Here is a 10062-nt window from a genome sequence, read left to right as displayed (position 1 = left end):
GATGAAGTGTGGGCTCTGCTTGGATGCTAGGCAAAGCTGGAAAGAAAGACAAGGTCAGTACTTGGGGGGTATTGCCCCTTTCACACACACTTCTCACTAACCTTCTAGAGAGAAATTCACCCCCTGGCGAGAGATTGCACAAGGCCAAGGGCCCTCTCGGCCACCGGAAACAGGTTCTTTTCAGGAAAAAGTGCCAAATATTCACATAACGTGAACTTGAAATGTGCTTTCTTTGAATGCAATGCAAACCTGAGTCTAAGAGCTACATTCAGACCTGTAAAGAAAATAAATGTACCATGTGACAGTGACCAGTCAGAAAGAGCAGATGTCAGATAGGAACACCTGCAACCCACTCTAAACAAGCCAGATGCAAGAATTATTGGGCAGACCGTTTCAGATAATTAATGTATGAAAGCACATATTAGTAAGCTCTAGGACGATACACAAACAGAAACCCAAAAGGTGAAGTTCAGCTTTGTTAGGAATTATTCACCCAGCTCGGTTCCTACTTGATATTTTCCCATTGAGCAATGCTGAATGCAACAGTCAGCTACTGAATAACTAAATACAACAACAACTCAAAGTTTAGTCACTGCAGAACGGATCACTAACGGATTCATAGATTCTACAGCCACAGGGGACCACCGTGATCATCACATCTGACCTCCTTTATAACACAGGCCAGAGAACTACCCTGAATCAATTCCTGTTTGAACTAGAGCAGATCTTTCTAAAAGCCTCCACTCTTGATTTAAAGATTGTCAGGGATGGAGAATCCACCTCAACTTGGGGTAACCCGTTCCAAGGGCTAATCACCCTCACGGCTGAGAATTTGTGCCTTATTTCTAGTCTGAATTTGTTGAGCTTCAACTTCCAGCCATGGATCGTATTAGACATTTGTAGACTGAAGAGCCCTCTGGCATCACATTTCTGTTCCCCATCTCGGTACTCATAAACTCTGATCATGTCACCCCTTCACCTTCCCTTTGTTAAACTAAGCGGACTGAGATTCTTGAGTCTATCGCTACGAGGCAGCTTTTCCAATCATTTAATCATTCCCGTGGCTCTTCCCTGACCCTCTCCAGTTTATCAACTTCCTTCTTGAATTGAGGACACCAGAACTGGGCACAGGATTCCAGCACGGGTCACCCCAGTGCCAAATGCAAAGGTCATATGACCTCCCTACTCGTACTGAGAGTCCCTTGTTCATATGTCCAAGAATCCCATTAGCCCCTTTTGACCCTGTCATAGGTTTCTCCCCCACTTGGAGCTGTTGGGTTCCAAGATGGGGACCTGCATGGACTCCTCTAAACTAAAATCCTAGTTTAGATCTGGTTCTCGCTGCCACCAATCAGTTTTCTAAGTGTCTGACACACTGCCTGTTCCCCCGAAAACTTCCCCTGGGAACACAGATTCAATTTTCCTGAATCTCTACACACAGGGAAGCAGCCCACTTCCCCCCTCCCTCTCTCCTAGCCACTCTGGAGAGATACACACCGATTCAACTCTGTGAATCAACCTCAGGAGGAACACACTGAGAAGGAATTAACCAAGTCCAAAGAAAAGAATTTATTAAAAAGAACAAAAAAAGGAAGTACACTATCTCTGTCATACCAGGATGGAACAATACACAGAGTCTAAATTATAAACCTGGAGAGAACTCCCCCTCCCCCTTTCTTTTTCAGTAAAAGCAAAGTACATCAATAGAAATAGAGATTACTTTAGCAAAACATACAACTGCCAATGCAGAAATAAAAGTAAAAAAAATACTAGTTCGCCTTTCTAATACTCACTAGACTGAATAGAAGAACAATACTGCAGAAACCTGGGAGGACTTGATTAAGATGTCTGGACTCCCTTAACTCTCAAGAGAGACTCTCTAAAAACAAAGAACAGAAAAAAAAAACTTCCCTCCACAGAGATTTGAAAATATCTTGTCCCTGATTGGTCCTCTGGCCAGGTGGTCATCAGGTACTGCTTGGTAACCCTTTACAGGTAAAAGAGACCTTAATCCTTAACTAACTGTTTATGACAGACCCCATCACCACACTGGGAGCTTGTGTTCAGCTGATTATCCACCATGACCCCCAAGTCCTTTTCAGGTCCCTCTACCTGTGATCTCCATGCAGCGCTCCCTTTGATATCAATGACAGATCCATTGGGCTAACTCTACGCCTCAGCCAATGGGCCAGAGTTAACAATGAAATTCAGCCCTCTCCACCGAACGAATTTGCCATTGCTGGTATAGGGAGTCTGCAGGCAAGTTCTAATCCTCATGTTTAATCAGTCAGTCAGTCAATAGGTCTAAGAGTTAGTGCTAAACAACCGAGTATTGAAAGAGATTAAACCTCATGCTTCACATTCAAATCAATTGCCAATATTACAGGTCAGGATGATCCCTGAAGAAGTGTCATGTTATCCCACACCTGCCAGGTCTGGAGTTTCTTGCCCCTTCCCTGCAGCACCTGGCGCAGCTCACTGTTGGAGGGGGAACGCTGGACGAGACAGACCCTGGTCTGACCCGGCCTGGCAATGCCTCTCTTCCTACATCTGCAGTAGCTGCAGTTTGTTCTTTGGTGCTTTTAATTAGTCTGGCCTAAAATAGCAGATTGTTTGTCAGTGAAAGCATCTAACCCCAGCTCGGAGATGCCCAGACGACTCTCCAGGGTAATGACTGAGCAGGAGACTCAGGTACTAATGACACCCCGTACCCTTCCCTGGGCCCCTTAGAATGTCTGCCGGGTCAGGAAATGGCCGTGTGTCCAGGCAGAGACATGACATTATAAACCCTGCCTGGGCGACTGGCGTCTCCCTGTCTGTGAGCCTGGCAGCTGCATCTCTTGGGGAGATTTTCTCCTGGCTGCAGATGCCGTGTCTCTCACCCTATTCCATCCCACTGCTTAAATGACAGCTGGCTCCTTCAGAAGTGTGTCCAGCTGTCACACGGGGCCAGATCCCCAGCTGGTGGAATCCGCACAGCCCTATCAAAGGCAGTGGAGCTACGTGAGGTGACACTGGCTGATGATCTGGCCCTTTGTTATCTGAGGCGTACAGACTTCCTCGAAGTAGTAAGGTAAAAACTGGAGTTATTGCAACCAACCTTGGGAGAATGGCTTGGGTCAGCTTGTGATCCAGGGTACCTGGGATGTTGCGCAAAGGCAGCCCCATGTAATATCCCTTTGCAGTAGTTACACACGGTATTTCCATATGATCCACTGGGAAGACAAAGCCCACTTCAGCCTTGCACATGTGATTTGCAGAGTGGAGAATTCAGCTGCTCTATTAGAATTACACATTCCCTGAAAATACAAAAGTAAAAACTAGTTTCCATCCCCCTGTCTTTCTGTCCCTCCACCCACCATCTTTGGTATTTCAAGGCAGTGTCACGTCAGTATCTAAAGCCCTGAAGTTCATTATTATTTTATAGCTGATTCATTTGGAAGCTTGGCATAAAGAGGGAGGGAGGAATAGCTCAGTGGTTTGAACATTGACCTGCTAAACCCAGGGGGGTGAGTTCAATCTTTGAGGGGGCTATTTGGGGATTGATCGTGCTTTGAGCAGCAGGTTGGACTAGATGATCTCCTGAGGTCCCTTCCAACCCTAATAATCTATGATTCTATGAACAAAATGCTAGTGATTCTGCCCTGCTCTCCTCTGAGCTATTGGGATGAGAAATCAAGACCCACCTCCCCTTCCTGAATGAGACACAAATGATCTGTAATAACAGCACTGAGCAGCAGCAGGTATTATCTCTTTCCTGCACACTGGAAAAATGAACATAGGGACCCCTCTTGTGGAATGTCTTTGCAGGATCCAGCCCAGGGAGAGGCCAGGTGATGGGACAAGAACTGGGAATGCCCATTTTCCATTCCTGGGCTCTCTGCGCACCAGCAGCAATACCCGATGAGAATACTGCAGCTCATTGCAAGCATAAAACACACTCTGCATTCGAGTCTATATTTTCACACTTTTCTTTGACTGTGGGCTCGATCCTGCAAGGTCCTATGTGCCCTCAGCTCCCATTGAAACCAGTGGATGTTGAAGGTGCCCTTGGACTGGGTCCTTGGTGTGCTAATGTCCCCACTGATGATACACAATGGGCAACTTTCTAAAAAGAGGGGTGCACCAGTAATGGAGGCCTGCCCCGCTCCCAACGACTCACCAAGCTCCTGCTCCAGCCAGCGCTGAGGAATCTCTGCCTGTGATCCGGGTGGAGAGCTCCAGGCAGCGTGAAGCACACTGACCGGGGCTCAGACACGGGGATATTTATCCTGCCTCCCTGGGAATCCCAGCAGGGCTCCGAGCCAGCAGGGAGCCCCAGGGACTCACCAGTTTCCGCATCAGCCTCATGCAGGTGCGATCTTCAAACGAGGGATTTCCCAGTGTTTGTATGAATGAGATTCCCGACGGCTTTCCCCATCGCCAGCCCAAATGCCCAGGCTCTGGCTGTTATTTCACACGGGGAGCAGGGGAACACCTACAAGCCCAAACTGGGATCAGGGCACTGCTGCACTGGGCTGGACACACACAGCGAGATCAGCTCCTGCCCCAGAGAGCTCTCAACCTAAACAAAGGGTGGGAGCAAAGAAGTCACATTGCCCCCAGTTTGTAGGTGGGGAACGGATCTCCAGGGATGCTAAGTGACTCACCCAAGGTCACCCAGGAAGTCAGTGGCAGAACCAGAGATTGACTCCAGGGCTCCCAAGTCCCAGCCCAGAGCCGTAGTCACAAGACCATTCTTCCTCTCCGAGAGCGTGTCACCGGGGCTCTACTCACCGCCTGGGGCAACTCCTTCTGGCCATGTCTGGGGATTCGCTCTGCCAGGCCCATGCCCCTTCCTGCAGTTGCTCTGCGGACTGGGGCTGTGTAGACATTTGGCCTCTGTGAGTCCCTTCCCCCCCGGGGGTCTCAGGGCTTGGGGTTCAGCTAGCCCAGACACAGCCCCACAGTGAGCCCCAGTCAGCCACAGGGGGCAGCCTGCTTTAAACGCTGTGCAGACCCACCCACCCACACCCCGCCCAGCAAGTGGGACACAGCAGCTGCTCCCTAGGTGGCAGTGCAGGCCGGTCCCTCCCTGCGGGAGATGCATGTCGGCTAGTGTGGTCTGGGCGTGTCTCTGTCAGTTCATCTGGGGGCAGTGCACTGGGGCTGCTCCAGCCGCTGCCACTGGCGTGGCCACTGCAACCCACCCAGTCAGCGGGGCACATCCGGAGCCACGCCAGCAGCCAGACATCGCTGTGTGCAAAGCCGGGCACTTCGCACTGGTGGGTGCTGCCCGGAGTCTGCAAAAAGTAGGTGGGTCTGATGGTGCCAACACCATGGGCAGCAGAAAAGTGGCCTGGCAACAGGGAACGCAGAGCTTCCCTAGCTCGGCTGTTCCTGCAACAGAACAGCTAGTCCCTGGCTCTGGTAATCTCCCTGTCACCCACATACAGACCCTTTATGTTTCAAATAAAGGACAACTTGGAAATTGTTGGAGAAAGTCTATTTTTAAGGGCACCCCCTCACTGTTTTATTTGCGTCACACACTCCTATACAAAGAACCGATTGTATTACAGTGTCCAATCCTTTGCGTGGTTATTGGTATTTCCAAGACAATATTTATTGATTCGATGTGTAAGGTGGAACACTGGGCCCCGAACGACGGACACCCGCTCCAGCCCGCAAGGGGTTGGAAAAGCCCTGCAGAGGGCTGGGCCTGGATAAGGGAGCAAAACCCCGGCTGATTGGGGGAAGTGGCTGCAGCTGGGGCCACGCCCCAAACAGACCAGCCGGGCCTTATAAGAAGGCCAGGGCAGCCAGCAGCTCAGGAGTCTCTCTCTGCTTGTAGAGGGAGATGGGCCTGGCGGCAGGGAGCTGAGCAGGGTACTGGGAGTGGAGCAGGGCTGGGGGAAGGCTAGAGGAGCTGGGGTGCTCCAGCCTGGAAAGCCCCAGGCTGTGGGCCTAGCTGAGGGCCTAAGACCAGTACCGGGGCAGCCCAGCTATAGAGAGAGGCAGCAGGTCCAACCCAACCTTGCCTGTGATGAGTGGCGTACACTGCAGTCTGCCCCAGGGCACGGGGGCTAGATGGTGACTGGCAGTAGCCCAGACTGAGGTGAGGTGGGGTGACCCAGAGTGTTGGGGTACTGCCGGGGGGGTAGCAACCCAGGGAAAGGGACACTGGGGTCCTGGGAGGGACATGGGGGCAAGTGGTAGCGGATCACCAGCCTGCAGAGGGCTGGAACGAGCTAATTCCCATGGATGACCAGCCGGAGGTGCCGCAGGGGTGAGCCCACTCCCTTACAATAAGCAAATTTAAAAAAAAATCATTTCCTCTAAGCTTATAGAAACTGTTTAATTTTAAGAATATGTGAAATGTACAAACACTGAGAGATTGCACTGTGCACCGACATTGGGTGGAGCAGCATTACAGCAGGTGACAGCTGTACAACGTTAGCCCTTCTCCTTTAGTTCAGAAAGTTGCTTTTCCCGTCTTTGCCCTCGTGAACTGCAGCACAGTGACAGATGGAGCCAATGACTGGCATTTTCAAGCAATAAAATAACACAAGCGATCTCATTAAATACGTCCTTTATGAGTCGCTACTTACAGGTTTCATGTCTTTAAACTCAGGTACATTTTCACAATTACACAATAAAACCAAGTTCACAGTATCGCAGCTGGGCTCTCATTTCACTTTGTTCTTCTTTCTCACCGAATGACTGGCCCAGCCCTGCCCCTTATCTACCCACCGGGGCCTGGCTGACCACGTTCTAGGAGCTTCCAGGAAAACGTTGTTCTCATAAAGTCTGGAAGATTCCACAACATTTTACAAAGATCTGGAACGTTCTGGGAGGCTAGTGAAGCATGAACCCATCTACAAAGTCCCTGAAACATTTTACTTCAAACATTTCATTTTCCCTTTTGTCGCTGACAACAAAAACAGCACCCCGAGCCCAGCCACCTCCCAAACCTGGCCCCCCAGCCTGGCTCACCTGCCCCTCAATCCGGCCCTGGGTACCATCTGTTCCAGGCCAGCTGAGCCTCATCTCTAATTAGTCCCGACTCCTCCTCCAGGTGCAGCCTAGGCAGTTAATTGCCCCCCCTGGCCACCTGAATCCCTTCAGGCCCTGTGTGGGGTGGACATGCCATCACACACCATCCCCCTCACACCTGTAACCCTTGGGTGTCGGGGTGCCTTGTGCTCTGCTTGTACCTGAGCTGGGGACCACAGTACATCCCTCTCCCATTCCAGCTTCTCCGTGGTGTCCTGGGACACTTGCAATTTTAGCTCTTCTCCAGCATCGTGGAAGGCCGGGTTGGCGGCTGCTCAGCGCTCTTGCTTGACAGAATCTCCCAGCACCTTTCGCTCCGGTCTAAGTTCCCATCCAAGCTGCCTTGCTTCTGTGTTCATCCCTAAGGCTGGCTGGGCCTCCTCCATCCCAACCATTTCATCTGCGAGCTCCCTCCTGCCCACTACTGGGCGAGTGGGTTGGCCACCTCCCAGGCCCATGGTCAGTGCAGCCGTCCCACCCTGCCGGTCTCCAGCATAACCCTGTCCCCAGGCCCACGCGTCCACTGGGGCCCACGCCAAGCCACCTTGCGGGGCGTTTGAAATGAGTCCAGACAAAACCATGGTGACTAGACTGTAGGGAATGATGCTGGGCTGGCTGCTGGCACCATGCAGCAGAGGGGACCCGAGACATCTTCTCCACCTCTACCAGCAAGAAACAGCCACCGCCTCTGAGGTGGGAAGGGCTCAGGCTGAGGAAACACACAGCAGCTGCTTGAGAAGCCGGCAGAACTGAAGGGCCCCGGCCCGTGGAAGCGAACCGCCAGCGCCTCAGCAATTCACCGAGACGAGGTGGGGGCATCTCCCAGCACCTGCGTCTAAGGGCCGTGCAGTGAACCCAGAAAACAAACAGCAGCTGCTTCTAAGGGCCACTGAACTGAACCCTACAAACAGATGGCAGCTGTTCCCAGGGGCCGCAGCTGTTGAGATGAGACCCCGGCGATAAGTCTTTGCTCCCCTGGGATCAGCAGGGCTCCTGGGTCACTGCCTTAGCCTGTGGGGCGCCTCCCCTCAGAGTCTGTGGAAGACGGTCAGTGAGCAGATTTAGGTGGCTTTGGTGCACCTCCGCCTGCACCCAGTTCTGCACGCTCGCCCCCCGCCAGTACAGGCGCCGAGCCGTCTGGCACAGGCCAGCAGAGGAGAGAGAAGCCGTGGGCTTCGCCAGGGAGGCCCCGCTGCCCAGCAGCAGCCCAGGCCTCATTTGACCAAGGTGCGTTTGTGCTGGAGCCGGAGGGGTAATTTCCAGCGCGAGCTGCCGTACGCGCGCCAGCGCTGGGCGAGCGAGCACATTAGGAGCAGAAAGGCCGCTGGCGCAGCGCTAGTGACGAGAGGGGCGGGCTGCCCTGAGCGTGATCCCAGCCGCGAACCATGGGACGTACCCGAGGTGGGGAGCCACTGACGCCGCGGGGCTGCACTCAGTGTGAAGCACCAGAGCTCCCTGAGCGGTAGCGCAGGCACCTCTCCCCGTTGGCCGTTCCAGCCCCGGCTCCAGTGTGTCGTTCCCTAATCAGCCTGTTCCCCTGGCCTCGGGGCCTCTCTCCCCACCTTGCTGAGTGCTCCTGCAGTGTCTCCATTACAGGCCTGGTGGCCTCCCTTCACCTTTATCCGGGGGTCCCCCTTGGGGTTCCAGCCACGGCCCCATCTCTTCACTGTGTTTCTGTCTCCCACCTGCATGTGGGTGATTCAGAAATAACTCGCTCTGCCTCGACCTGCCCCCCCGCATTATTCTCACATCTCCAGCAGCCTCCCTGGCACCTTCCTACGGGTCCTTCCCTAGGTAGCACCCGGGCTCTGGTTCTGGGGCACCTGCATGTAGGGGGCAGGATTTGTCATGTGCAAAAGCCCATTTGGAGAACTCAGGCGTTAGGGTCTCTGTGTGTGAAAAGCTGCACCCGCACCAGTGATTGGCCCCCGAGAATCGGGACCTGATGGCCGAGGGAGCAGGGCTGGATACATGTATGTGGCTGGTAAATGGGAGATGTGAGTCTTTGCCATGCAAACGACATGAGTGTTTGGCTCTGTGTGTCTTCCGGCTGCTAACAGCCCGGGCATCTCACCCAGGGAATTGCTGCTTGTGTTTTCAGCACTGGGAAAATACAGGTCCTTGGGGCTCCCTGCTGGCTTGGAGCCCCCCGCTGGGATTGCCAGGGCAATGATATAAATATCCCTGTGTCTCAGCCCTGGTCACTGCAGATTCCACACTGCCCACAGCTCCCCACCCGGATCACAGGCAGAGATCCCTCATCTGCAGCTGGGTCAGGAGCCTGGTGAGTCATTGGCATTAACCTCTGGGTTGGGGGCAGCTCTCGGCATTCAGCAGGGCCTGGTGGGATGAGGACCATGATTGGAGTGAAGGGCAGGGAATCTGCAGCCGGGGGAAATGCCCCTGGGAGATTCAGCTTCTAGGTTCGGAGCTGGGATCTGCCACTCGCCCAAACAGGATTTATAAAGTAGCGTCACTGTCAGGGACTCACAGCCATGCCCTGACCTGACAGGGTCTGCCTGTGTCATTCTAACCCCTCTGGTAAGGATCCCCGGGAGGGGGACGGGACGCGTGTTTCCACACAGGGTGTGGGCCATGGAGTCTCCCGCTCATGTATGACCCAGAGTTTCTCTTTTTGGTCAATTTCCTTCACTGTCTGTGCTTGGAAGCATGGCTGGGACCGATCTTCCCCCAGTGACGTCAGTGAGAGTTTTGCCACTGACCAAAGCAGGAGCAGGAGAAGGTCCTACGGACCATTGGCAGAGCCAGTAGGTGACAGCAGGATTCCCTGGACAGAGAGGAGGGATTAGTGCACCTGACCACTGCCTGAGGTCCGTGTAAATGAGCGGGATGGGGCTCAGCCTGACTCCCATTGGGGAGGTGCCCACGTCAAAAAAAAAACAACCCTTGAACATTTATATTCATTGGCCCATTTGCTACTAGCCACAGCAAAGCTCAGGGCTAGCTATGGGGCCCTCTCGATGTCAGGGCTGAGGCTGGAGGCAGAGGGTGGAGTGCAGGGGACATCAG

The sequence above is a fragment of the Mauremys mutica genome, chromosome 1 (assembly GCF_020497125.1).
Source record: "Mauremys mutica isolate MM-2020 ecotype Southern chromosome 1, ASM2049712v1, whole genome shotgun sequence".
NCBI lineage: Eukaryota > Metazoa > Chordata > Testudines > Geoemydidae > Mauremys > Mauremys mutica.
Note: the sequence above shows the minus strand (reverse complement) of the source record.